This window comes from Mus caroli, unplaced genomic scaffold (assembly GCF_978045245.1).
Source record: "Mus caroli unplaced genomic scaffold, Mus_caroli_1 scaffold_1, whole genome shotgun sequence".
Lineage (NCBI taxonomy): Eukaryota > Metazoa > Chordata > Mammalia > Rodentia > Muridae > Mus > Mus caroli.
Window position 1 is genome coordinate 25,781,075 of NW_028227256.1, and position 13,547 is coordinate 25,794,621.

General features: G+C 35.7%; 1 pseudogene; it reads right to left on the reverse strand.

The window, feature by feature from the left end:
- Positions 1 to 3,220: 3,220 nt before the first annotated feature.
- LOC110285463 (RNA polymerase II-associated protein 3 pseudogene) lies at positions 3,221 to 5,199 on the reverse strand (annotated as a pseudogene).
- Positions 5,200 to 13,547: the final 8,348 nt, after the last annotated feature.

The following is a 13,547-nucleotide window of genomic DNA, read 5'->3' on the forward strand; positions in this document are numbered from 1 at the left end:
AGCCACAATGTTAAATTCAATATCTTAATGGCAATGTTTTAAGTTTTGATCAAATTCCAAGTTTATTCTTTGATTACTGAGACTCCATTGAGCAGGCACAGAATGAGACATCATTTCACCTTTCAGCCTGCCACATGCTAGTATATTTTACTATACTTTTCTGACAATATATTTTATATTTTCGGCTTATAATATAAGTGCATACTTAACTCTCTCTTTCCTCCCCCAAAAGCCCTTATGTTTCTTCAACATTTTAATCATAATCTGTTTTTCTTTAATTGCTGCTTTTCTTTAATTTCTTTAATATATATATGTATTATATATAATTACCACACTCAGTTAATATAATGTCTCTTGTATATATATGCTTTTAAAGATGACCATCTTGATATTACATTACCAATTATTGAGCCCCTCCCTAGGAAAGACTGATTTCTCCAGCTCTCAACAGACTTATTTGCCTGCAGTTCTTTGTTTTGGATAGAAGACTGCACATTAGTATATCTATTAGTACCTCTTTGTTTACATAATGTTTAGGCAGTCATAATTGATCATACTCAGACTTTATGAGTGTTGCTTCTGAAAATTCCAGGACACACAATCACATAGCAAACTCCCTGATCCTTTGAGTCTTACAGTCTTTCTACTCCATCTTCTGCAATGATTCTTAAGCCTTGGGTATACAAGTTGTGTTGTGGATGAATCAGTTGAAACTGACATCTACAACTCTGCATTTTGATTGGGAAACTTTTTCTCTAATGGTTTCTGTCTATTGCACAGCAAAGTTTCCTTGATTAATAGTGAGAAGTAAGCTTGTCTGAGGACATAAGGACAAATATTGAAAGTGTCTCCTAGGTATTGTGGTGTTTCAGTCAAGTGGCTGTTTTAGGTATATTTCAAGATCCACAACTTAACCAGTCCTAGGTAGTTGGCAAGGTAAGAGTATAGATATAAAGGTAGTGTGTAGCCTGGTTTCAGAAGATACCTAAGACCAAATAATATTTCTGCATGATAAAACCGTTGGAAACAGTTGTAAAAAATGATCTACAATACTAATTTATTCTAAAGATAGATCTAAAGAAAGATTTTCATTTCATTCCCTAAGTTGGTAAGTAAGTCCATCTGTTAGAGCAGAAACCAGATACCTAAATTAGCTGAAAAATTGAAGAATCTCAGTAGACCTAGGTTTGGAAGGCATCTGTGGCTACAAGTTCTTGGAAAATACATAAAAGACTCCGGGGAATAGGATGATAACCCTTAGTTGACAGTCTAAAATGTGAAGAAAAAGGAAAATATCATTAAGAACCATTTCTAGTTCCTTAGCAATAATGTTACCACAGTTGACTGTTTTAGTTTATTAGTCAGTATGCTACAAAGGGCAGTATGTTTACACTTAGATACATGATGATAGGAGGCTGGGAGACCAGAATGCCTTAGATATGGGTAAAGAAAGCAGAGCAACCAATGAGATGGCTGATTCCAGGGCCATATGGAGATTTACAATGTAGTAGTATATTTAGCACTGGTGAGCAGGTGGTGTCTGTGTTGACAAATATATTTTAAACATACTGATATTTTAAATAGATTCATTATCTAAATATAGCTTTATTTTATGGGAGGTTGCATATATTTTCACAGAGTTTAAAATGGATGTTAATAACCTGCACATTTACTAATTTTTTTGTGCATGATTGATGCAGATCTGAAAATGTCACATTACAAATCAGCACTTGTTACAATTTATATTGTTAAGTAGTATAATAAAAATAAAATTTTTTGTTTTACAGATTATCTAAAGGGTTATAAGGTTGCAAGTGGTCTCTCAAATACCATGCTTATATTTTCCTGCCCTAATTTTCTCTATCATTGTTGAACAGTCAATATTGATATTCTTATTAACAAATGTGCATATGTTACTATCTCTATGAATATACACATTTCTTTTATGCTTTTCTACATTTTCATTTACATCCAGTCAGACTTCCTACTTATATTCTTCCAGATTGTAATAATTTCTTGGTTTCCACATTTGGAAAACTTGGAAACTTGAAGAAGTAATAACTAGACATTTTAATGAAAATTCAATATAGGATTCTATAATAGTCTTCTCATGCCCACAGAGATTTACCTTCATTAGAAGAATAAATCTTGGAGCAAAATGATGTGCTTATCATGTCTCCACAAGGGCATTTTCTGTGAGCTGAGAACTAGCTTGGTAGTTGGATGGACAGATGATAAGGGCTGAGTTACTAATGATAATATTATGGGAGCACTTCAATAATGTATTATTTATTCTCTGAATTTGTTATTTGTTATATTTACCATGATTGTATTTTTAAAACAAAGTCATTTTGTATACACAATACATGGCAAAAGTAGTGGGTGATGAAAATATTACTTTATGTCTTGATGGGTAACGTTTGAATAAGTCATCTACAATTCAATAGAAATTATTCTAGATGTTTCTAATTATAGGTTTATAAAAAGTTTCATTATATTTCTTAAATTAGGTTTAATTTTCATCATATCAAAATCAATAAGAGACTTTAGTAAGAAAAAAACCCCATAGACAAAGTGCTGGAGAACCATCTCTTCAGTTAAGGGTTCTTCTTGCACTTGCAGAGGACCCAGATTCAGTTTCCAGCACCCATATCCACATGTAATTTTTCCTTCAATGTAGGAAATGCTCTCCTCTGGTTTCTTTGCATGTGCAATCACATATGACATTCATGTGCACAAAAAAGAATATAATTTTTAAAGAAAATATGCATTGACAGTAGGGTTTTCTGAGATTCAAATACTAAGATCTTATTCAAAGTATTCTTGTCTTCAATTTATTTTTGTTGGAGAAAAAGATTTCAGCTTATCTATATATGTAGGTGTTTCCTTGAGTTATTCTTTTTATAATTCTTTTAGGAACAAATATCCATGGTTCTATATGGTGGCCTAGGGGATGCTATGAGTTTCTGACTCCTCTTTATGCCTCTCAGTAGTGTAATACTAAGTCATTCCTTGTGATGATATCACTTCCTTTTTTTTTTTTTAATCTATAACTCACAGAAACTTAGTTTATCTGAAGCATCTCTCACTAGTTAGGCCACAGAATACTTATAGTGAATCAACTGCCATCCAGAGAGAGGAAACCCCTCTCGGGTAAGATTTCACTTTTGTAAAAAGTCAAACAATTGATTTCAGTAAAGAAAATAATGTACATGTCCAATCATGGAGGTAAGCTGCTGTATCTTTTCTTGAGTTCTTCAACAGAATCTTCCTTCAGGTCTGATTTTTCTAAGCGATTGAATAATAATACATTTGTAAGCTTTCTCTCAGGTCCTGACATAAATATCATCGCCATGTCAAAACTTCTCAGCTGAGAAAGTTGTTCTAAGACTTCAGAGATGAGAGTTGGCTTTTCCCTCTGAATGTAAAAGTCGTGTAAAATTGTAATGATTTGATTGAATACATCTGCATCTAGGTTTTTCTGAAAAAACTTCGGATACAAAGATGGTTCAATTTTCTTTACATACTCATACAGCATCTCTGGGGAACTTCTCAACTGTCTGAAATCAGACTCGAGCTGGAAGGAGTTGGCAGGAACTAGAGGCAGAATAGCAGCGGCCAGCTGACCTGGCGTCTGCTCTTCCCTCACGGAGGCCTTCTCACTCACAGGCTGAGGTGCATCCTGCTTCACCTCCACCTGTGCTTGTGGGGCTGAAGAGTCATTGATTGCTTCTATTTTCAACACTTTAGCTCTTGGCCTATCCCCTGCAGGGAGAGAGGTGCCCTGGCTTGAATTCTTCTTGCTTCCAGTGCCCATAGCCTCCTTTGCTCGATCACTCTCGGGAACAGTGGCAGAACTATGGTGCATCAACAGTCTCTATCAAATTGCCAGTTTCTTCAATAAAAACCTTCTTGAGTGCTTTAGGCGATCCCCGAGGAGGACGAGGATTATCCACAGCTTTCACCACATTGTATCTCTGTGTGGAGTCAAGGAAGACATCATCCCAACGGGCTTTCTCAATGAGTTCCTTTTGATTCTGGAAAGCTTGGTTGCTGCTTGTTTATTTCCAGGTTCCAGAAGTAAAACAGTTTCAAAATCTTGCTTGGCCTCATTGATCTTTCCCAAAAATGTCCTTGCGGTTCCTCTTGTGGCAAACGCTTTTGAGTATGAGCCATCTAGTACGATAGCTTGTGTGCAGTCTCTTTCAGCTTCTTCATATCTCTGAATCTTAAGAGAGGCCTTGCTCTGTTATCTGGGAGCAGGGCGTTGGTGCGGTCCTCTGCTATCCCACGGGTATAGTATTCAATTGCTTGCTCGTATTTCCCCTCTTTGAAAAATCCATTGCCCAGGTCTTTTTCCACAGTGGCCTTCTGCCTACCCTGCTGATTGCCCTTTGGTTTTTTTCTCTCCTGCTTACTCTCGGCAGCAGCAGCTTCTCTAGGACCTGAGTTTTCCTTGGATGTTAAAGCCTGATTAATTTTCCTGATTAATTTTCATTTGTTGCTTCAAAGTTATCTATCTCCAGTTCTAACACTTTCTCATAATATTTTCTGGCGTCCTCTAACTTCTGCAGAGCAAACCTAACTGTACCTCGTCTGGTGTAAGTCCTGCTCAAGGCAATTGCCAAGTTACAGTCAGACTCAGCAACAGCAAACGTTTTCAATCTGAAGTAAGCCGATGCTCTATTTGTTGGCAGCACGGGATTGTAGAGGTCAGCATCCATGCCTTTCGTGTAGCATTCAATGGTTCATTGTATTTTCCTTGCTTGAAGTACTTATTGCCCTTTTCTTTTAGCACAAGGGCCTTCTGGAAATCCACAGGAATGCCATCTTAGTCCGACTCTGACTCCTGGGACAGAGAATCGTGGGGGCTGTCTTCTTTGTCAAGCTCCTCGAGAATCCTGTCCACATCAAGTTTTTCCCAGGCATCATAGTCGTAAGATTTTATTCTCTTTTTCGTGTTTTCTTCTTTGGTTTTTTTCTGGAAGACTCTTTAGCTTTACCTTTCTTCTTTCTAAAATTCCCATTTCGAATAGGAGGTAAATTCTCCTCAGCAACGCCACCCTGACTTCTCAGCTCCAGGTCCTTCTCCTTCATGTCCTTCTCCCAGTGCTCCAAGTCCTTCATGAAGTCCTGCAGCTCCTCTGCGTTGTGCTTCACCTGGAGCTGCAACTCAACTGCCTTATTCGTCGGAGTCATCCTGTCCTTCCAAGTCTGCCATGGCCACGACCAACCTCACCGAGTCCTGGGAGACGCATGGCGTCCTACACCACCGCCGGAGGTCTGTCGAATGTGAGAGTATATATCTGTGTTTTAAATCAAATGTGACAATGCTTGGGTTGTGTTTATTTTGACCTCAATACTAAGGAAAGAAAATTTTAAAATGAATTGATAACTAATTAATTAAACATGGTAGGGTGAGGGAAATGTCTCAGCAGTTAGGAATGCTTGCTGATTTTTCTAGAGGATTTGAGTTTGATTTCAACCAGTCACATCAGTAGCTCACAACTTCCCATAAATACGACTTTGCATATCCCACTTCCTCTTCTTGCTTCCATGGAAAGAAAACATGTGGCATACTCACACAGACACGGACACAAACACATATTAATGAAATCAATGTTTTAAAAATCGTACAAATGAGTAGAGAAGATAAAGATATGCCTGTGAGGTTAGAAGTTACGTTTGTAAGTCTTCTTATCAGAACTGATTGTGGTGAGAGCTCAAATCTTCAACATACTAGTAATTAGCTATTCCCTAGAAAACTATTTAGAATGGTTGGTGTGTGGTATACATTTTATACCTTCTCCACTCTTAAAGCTAAAATCTCCAAATCTGATATCATTTTCCTGTTTTTGATGTACTTAGGAAAGGTTGGATGATTGACCAACACAGTTTATAACTGCATTGCTTTTCTAAAGGAATGTTGGTGTTTGAACATGCGTTTTCTCTGTATCAAAATGTTTTTAAATATCATGGATATTGTGGTAGTGTGGGATCTTAAACAATTACATAGAATTAAATGAGTGTTCCAAGTAATTTTAATTGCATTGACATTCTGAGGGTCTTTAAAACTAATTATATGTGTAAATGAGACTAGTAGGAAAATCTATATCGTGTCAATTTTATGTTAATTTCTAGGCTTACTCTAATTTCAATTATTTAATGGGTATCCATTTATTTGTTTGTTTGTCTATTTGCTTGTTTGCTTGTTTTGGACATAGCCTATGCCTACCCTTTGTGAGTTGGATCTGTTTGCTGTGCTTCTTTTGCCCTGCTGAGTCAGACAACTGTTTAAAACTTGTGTTTCCAAACAGATCTGTCACCTTTTTCTAAGTTGGCTTAGAGGATGAAGGGCAAATAGAGGCAACAGATGATATTTCTGTTTGTGAAATGAGAAGTATCCAGCATCTGTCTGTTCTGTGCTTCTTATGTGGCTTCATTTTTAATGAAATGCTTTTTTCTTGAGGTTGTGGTTGGTCCACACATCTTCATAAGACAGTGGTTTCTGTCTGTTCATGCTAGACCCTTGCCTGTGCTAAATCTTTTGTTTCCTCATTGTTAGTTAATATGGATAGTGACAAGCTTGCCCATCACTTATTTAATCAGATCCGCATTAAAGCCCTTTGGTTGAAAATACTTGGGGTAATTTCTAGCTTACTTGTTTGTTGATAATAATTAAAATGTATTTATCAAAATTCAGCCTTATAATTTACCTAGCTAGGTTCATATTTAATATACAATACTGAAATGCCATCATAATGATCCTACTCAAAAAGATAAATATAACAGATCCATGTTTTTTTCTGCACCGTTAGACCAAATTAAATATTCTCTCCTGGATGTCTTTCAACTTCTAAGTTTTTTTCCCAATGAAATGTATTTAAATCTCAATTGTCTATTAATAGTTAAAGCTTATTAATGCTCTCAAAACTGAGAATGTACTATATTAGTGTTAGCTATCTAGAATCATGTGTGGTTTTGCTCACATCCTATATTAGTCAAAAAGAGATGAAAAAAATAACACTTATTTCTACTTCATTCACGTTTCCCAGGGATATTTTCATGTTCTCGTTGTCTTTATAGCTGTTCCTCCATGTCCTCCATGTTAAGTATTTTTTTCCTTCAGCTTTGCAACAAGTATCTGACTCTTTCCCTTTATTTTCCCAAAAATTTAATTTTAAGAGTCAAAAAAAAAAAAAAGAAAAAGAAAAAATTTACTTCTGCATCCACAACCCAGTGTTCAAAGAGCAAACAGAATTCATTTCCTAGGATTTCACACACTAGGACTGTTGTTTGCACAAAGCACTTTCCTTTCATTTCACATGAATCAGATTTTTCCACTGGTTCTTATTTTCTTTCCTGAAGCTATCCTAGCTTCTCTTGAGTTTAAACCTCTCATCTTTTAGAGTTCTTTAACTTCTTTCTGCTTTCATTTTTTGCTGCCTTCTCTCCTTTCTTTCCTTTGCTCCTCACCCTTTCTTTTCTCTCTTTAGTACTCTCTCTATTTCACTATCTCCCCGAATTAATCAATATTTTGTTTATGTTGTTTGTTGTTGTTGCTTAACAAAGTGTTTAAACTCATCAGTTCAAAGCGTACCTTATTGTACTCGGTAGCTTGTGTAACTCAGAAATCTAGGTCCAAATTGCCTAGCACTCTCATCTAAGAATCCTTTACAAAATTCAATCATTTCAAAGCTCAGATGGGCAAAACTCTAACACAAACTCACTGGATTCATAACCTCATATATTTCCAGACCCCAGCCTGGGCTGCTCAACTAATTCCTTCACCGATGGTTTCTGCAGTGTACATCCTACAGCACAGTAGTTCTCTTTTCCAGCATGAAAAACATGAGGGGGAATGAATGCCAACAAAGGAAATTCAGTGTATTCTGCCTTAATATTGGCATCCTACCATTCCCACTGCACTCTTCTGGAAGAGAACTACATGCAGCAGACAGCTAAAAAGAAGAGTCACTCTGAGGGAGTGGGGATCAACATTTCCCTTTCTAAAAGTTGTCTCCTTCAGAGCTTTGCAATTCAACAGAAAATATAATATATATTTTCAGTAGAGGAAGTTTTCAGATGAGCTGGGTACAGCTGCTTTGGTACCTGGATTTGGGAAAATGGTTAAGCGATATGGTGCAGCAAAGATTTCAGTCCAGGTTTGATAAAGGCTTTGGGGTGTGTAGGGTCACGGATGTAAACACATTTAAGCACTATTTCATAGAAAAAAAGGGAGATTCGGGTGATAATATAAAATCTGGTTTGTTCTTATTGTTCTTACTAAAGAAATGTTTTTGATTTGGAGAGAATTGAAAGTGTGTGCTTTCAAGCCCGGAAATGGCTGAGGTGCCTTTGTAATTTATCAAAGTGAACACTAGCTGCCAGATCTTCCTGCATCCCTCAGCCCTTACCTGTTACAGGATCCTCCTGGCTTTAGTAACTGCTTCCTACTATGGTGTCTGAATGCCAGGGATCTGGGCTACTCTTCCTTATATAATCCAACCATTTTGGTTATCTGTTCTCTTTATAGCTTTAGGCCTTCTGGCTTTTGCACCTGATTCATCCCCTCCCTACCACCCCACCCACCCGCCCCTGCCACCCACATGGTAGAGCTCTGTCCACTCTGGGCTCTCCCATATGCTCCTGCTTCTGGTTTTTCTCTCCCACGTGTGTACAATAACTTTACTCTTCTTCCATATCTAGGAGTGGTGGTATCCCTTTCCTTTTTATTTAGTTTTTTTTTCCCCATTTATTAAGCCAATAATATATTTACTGGGAAAGAATTAAAAAACTGTGTTTTCAGAAACTGAAACAAAACCCAGAAAGCATGAATGAGACTGACATAGGCCTCTGCACATATGAAATTGTTCCACTTGATCTTCTTGTGGGATTCCTAACAGCAGAAGCAGGGAGGGTTTCTGACTGTGACCTGTCTTTGAATCTCTTTCCCCTCATTGGAGTGCTTTATGTAGCCTCAAGAGAAGAAGTTGTGCCTAATTTTACTGCAACCTGAATTTCCTAAAGCACAATCTGTTTATAGTTTAAAATATCTTCTTAAAAACACTGAAGATTTTGTACAGAAATAAATTAGTACTTTAACAAAGAAGAAATGAAGTAGAATTGTTTCAGATTATAGAAACCTTATATTCATAAGGAAATGTGTAGATAAGGCATAGAAAAAATGTTCATGTATTTCACCAAGGCATATCCATGAGAGGTTTCCCTTTTTCTGAATAGAAAGAAAGGAGGGGTGGGGAGGGGAAAGGGAGGGAAGGACTGGGAGCAGAGTAGGAATGGGTAGCTATAGGAATGATAGAAATTAATTCAATTGTAAAAATAGACAATAAGGTCAAGAAATAAGAGACAAATAAGAGTTGAAGATTGTGGCTGGTATCTTCTAGTGGTTGGTGAACAGTTCATTTACATATATCTAAAGCTATGATATTGGTTTAAAATGGAACAGGAAACATTGCAATATATTTTTGGAAATCTATATAGATATTCACATATACAGAAATACTGCTATGTGAACACTGTACTGGCTAGTTTTGTGTCAACTTGACACAGCTGGAGTTATCACAGAAAAAGGAGGTTCAGTTGAGGAAATGCCTCCATGAGATCCAACTGTAAGGCATTTTCTCAATTAATGATCAAGGGGGAAAGGTCCCTTGTAGGTGGGACCATCTCTGGGCTGGTAGTCTTGGTTCTATAAGAGAGCAGGCTGAGCAAGGCAAGGGAAGCAAGCCAGTAAAGAACATCCCTCCATGGCCTCTGCATCAGCTCCTGCTTCCTGACCTGCTTGAGTTCCAGTCCTGAATTCCTTGGTGATAAACAGCATTATGGAATTGTAAGCTGAATAAACCCTTTCCTCTCCAACTTGCTTCTTGGTCATGATGTTTGTGCAGGAATAGAAACCCTGACTAAGACACTGTCTATAAAGAATATTGTTCAAATCTAATATTTCTCAAATGACTACTCTTTTTAGTAGTAAGATCAAATTTAAAAGTCACACTTTAGTCTTCTGCTGTTTTTGTGCAGAGAATTATTATTTTCAGAGATAAAGATTTAAATGTTTCCTTTAGTAAGAATAGTCTGGACTGCTCCCTAGAAGATGATTACCATTTTCAGGTTCAAACTTGCTCAGAAGAGCTCTTTCCAGTATAATTTGTAAGTTATAATTGCTCTTTTTATATTACTTCTAAATTCTCAAAAGATTTTTGCTATTTGTATTTTAACAGACACATAGCTATGTAGTTTTTATATAAAAAGACATTTTTATTTAAATTCTCTGGATCCCTGTTACCATGCTGTCCAGTTTTTTTTTTTTTTTTCTTTACAATACATAACTGTGCTTAATCTTGTTCCCTTAGAGCCCAACTCAATGAATCTAATTAATGTGACAAAACCATCCCTGCTGGGGTGTTAATGAATGATAATGAAGTCAGTGACACACCCAATTTGCATACTTTGTGTTTTTCAAAGAACTCTTCTTAAACTATTATTACTAAAAAATACAATAATCAGCTAAGGCTGGTGGATCACCAAAGGGGAACCAAAATGGGTTCTGTTCTGGATTCTACTAAGGCTTAGGTAAACACTCACTGGTGTGCTGAGTCGGCTGCTCAGAAGAAAGCATTCTTACAAATGCCTTGTAAATTTTGACTTCAGTAAGAGTTCACTCAAAACTCAAGAACAGACAGATAAATATTTGTTTAATCATGTTTGCATTTCAAAGTCAAACAGAGGATTATGCTTATCATAACAAACTTGAGAGTCAAACCACATAAAACATTCTAAAATAATCCGTGAAATATGCCTAAGACACTAAGGTTCAGACCATATCTTTCAGGTCTAAGATCACAGTGAAATGAAATAGCTGTCTAGGGAGCTTGTGTCATACAGAGTAGACTGCTATGCTAATAGTACAGATTTTTCCATTTTTTTTATTTCAGTTTAGCTCAAGAGCTGAGTACCTTTTAAGAATGTCCAATTCTTAAATAACAGAAACATTATTTTTGTGCTGAGTGGGAAGCATAGCTTCTGGGATTGTATCTTTCCTTTAAATATGTCACAGTGTACTTCTCTATATGATATTGTGTGCAGTATTAATTTCAGTTGTTCCTCTTTAATTTACTAATATTCATGCAGGGAACGTTATATAGGCAAAGTGAATATGTGGAACCTATCTTTCTTTAAGTTCAAAAATTGGTGTTGGCCAATATATATATGTATATATATATTTTTTTTGAATAAAACTGTGAAAAACAAATGTTCAATTTTCTCTAATAAACTCATTTCCAAATATTGTTATTGTTTGGAGTTAATTTTGTATGCTTCAGTATTTTATTCTTTTACATTCATTTTGGTGTTTTAATCAGAATTTATTGAAGTTTTTATTTTCCATATTTCTATGAAAGTTAAAAGGTATGTTATTGTACAAGTTGTTATATCTAAGTGTCATTTCTAAGTCAGCCTTGTCTTATTATTTCGTACGTAGAAAATGATGTGACTTACATGCAATATTTACAGAAGCAAATCTACTTACAACCAGTCATTAGGACATCCACTCCTTTCTCTTTAATTATTAAAACCACACAGGGAAAAGCTCAATAGTTGTTTTTAGGAGAAAGGCCAAGATACATCAATACTCTATTCAGAACAAAATGATCAGGAATAGAATTCATTTGCAAATACTAACATTTCATGGATCAAAACAGTCTTGCCAAGGAACAATCTTCAAATCTGATGTAAAATAAATTTTTATTTATAATTTAAATAGATATCTGATGATAATGATATAGTGGATAAAGGGCAGATCCAAATGGTTCATGATAATTTTTTTTCTAATAAGCTTCTTTTTGTGTTAGTCATTGTAAGCCATGAAGGTTTCACACAGTGTATGTGTCTGTTGTAAATGTCACTTTTATTTCCTCAGATGATGTGATAAGATTAGAGGTAATACATAGCTTGAGCTGAGTCCAGAGCAGTTCCTTCTCTGGTCTAATTATCCCTAGGCCTGGAACTTCTAGCCTCATAACCATCTAATCTTCCCATTTGACTGATTCATCTTGGATTCTTACAGCTTCTTACTGAATTGCTCTGCTTGACCTCAAACCAACTCTGGAAACGTTTTAATTTTCTGGCTCCTTCTTATTCTCTGTTTTCTTCTATCTTCACCTGTTACCTAACTCTGTAACTCTCTGTCTCTCTGTCTCTCTGTCTCTCTCCCTGTCTCAGTCTCAGTCTCTCTCTCTTCCTCTCTCTCTCTCACCACTGCTCTTTTAAATCACTACTCTTTTCAGTTCTGGTATCCTGAGTATAAAGTGTATCCTATCTTTCACTCATTGATTCTTTCCCACCTCTACAGATGCTTCTGGTGAACGACCACTAACATGTGGAAACACAAAGAGCACTGTAATTGCATAAGTGTGTAGAAATGTGTTTCTAGCTAAACCAAATTGAAGTAGTAGAACAACACCACTAGCAAGAAAAATTTCAAGAAACCCTTGATGACAAAAACCTACACACATAGGAGTAATGAGTGATTTTTAACCAAAGAAATAAAATTAAAATCTTAATATGATCATAACCATGAAACTGCAGTATATCAAATATACAGAGAAAATTCATAAAAATGGCCCATGGGAAAATATTAAATTGAATTTTTTATCATCATATCAACAAGACAGCATAGAGAAATAAATGATTTTTCTCAAGATGCCAAAACAGCACAAAAAACTGCAAGCAAAAAAAAAAAAAAAAAAGGTAAGTAAATTCCTCGGCCTTAAATTCTCTAGGCTTTGAAAACATTCCTTTAATTAAGGTTAATAGAGTCTATTTCTAATATAGGAGTAGCTGATCTTATTTTTAATGGAAATTTTAGTTCTATATGTATTTAATGACATTATTAAACATTTTATAATATGAGAGAGAATTACTATTTCCTCTTAATACAGGTAATAAAAATTAAACCCAGCATATAACATTGAAATGCCTCATTGTGTTAAAGATCTAACTACTAGTTTATTTCAGAAATCTTTTTGAAATTACAGTATTTTTAAGTTTATATTTTAAATAAAATGAAATAGAAATTAAGTCGTTTTTAAGCACCAACAGACCCTTTCCTTATGCACTTTTATGGTAAGTGCCATTTCTAAATGTTTTTATGACAATCCATCTTAGATTTTTTTTTCTGAAAATGCCTTAAAGATGAAAAAGACCCAAAGGTGGTTTAAATTTTTCCTGACCATTCAAAAATAAAGGTTATTATACATTTTGGTTATTTATCTCATGTATCAAACAAATAAAAATTATAGAGCTATAGCTAAAGGCAGGATACTACCTACTCTGTTAGAAGGTATGGCAACCTTCCAAAAGAAGCATTTATAGGAAGGGAATAGAAATGGAAGAGAATGGAGAAACAACAATAAAACAGTTTGCTACATCTTTTGCTGACCTATTGCTGTTCCCCAATTTTCTCAGTCCTGAGGACCGAGCAGGCTCTGTGTTATTGTAACCATGGCTCATCCCATCCATTCCAT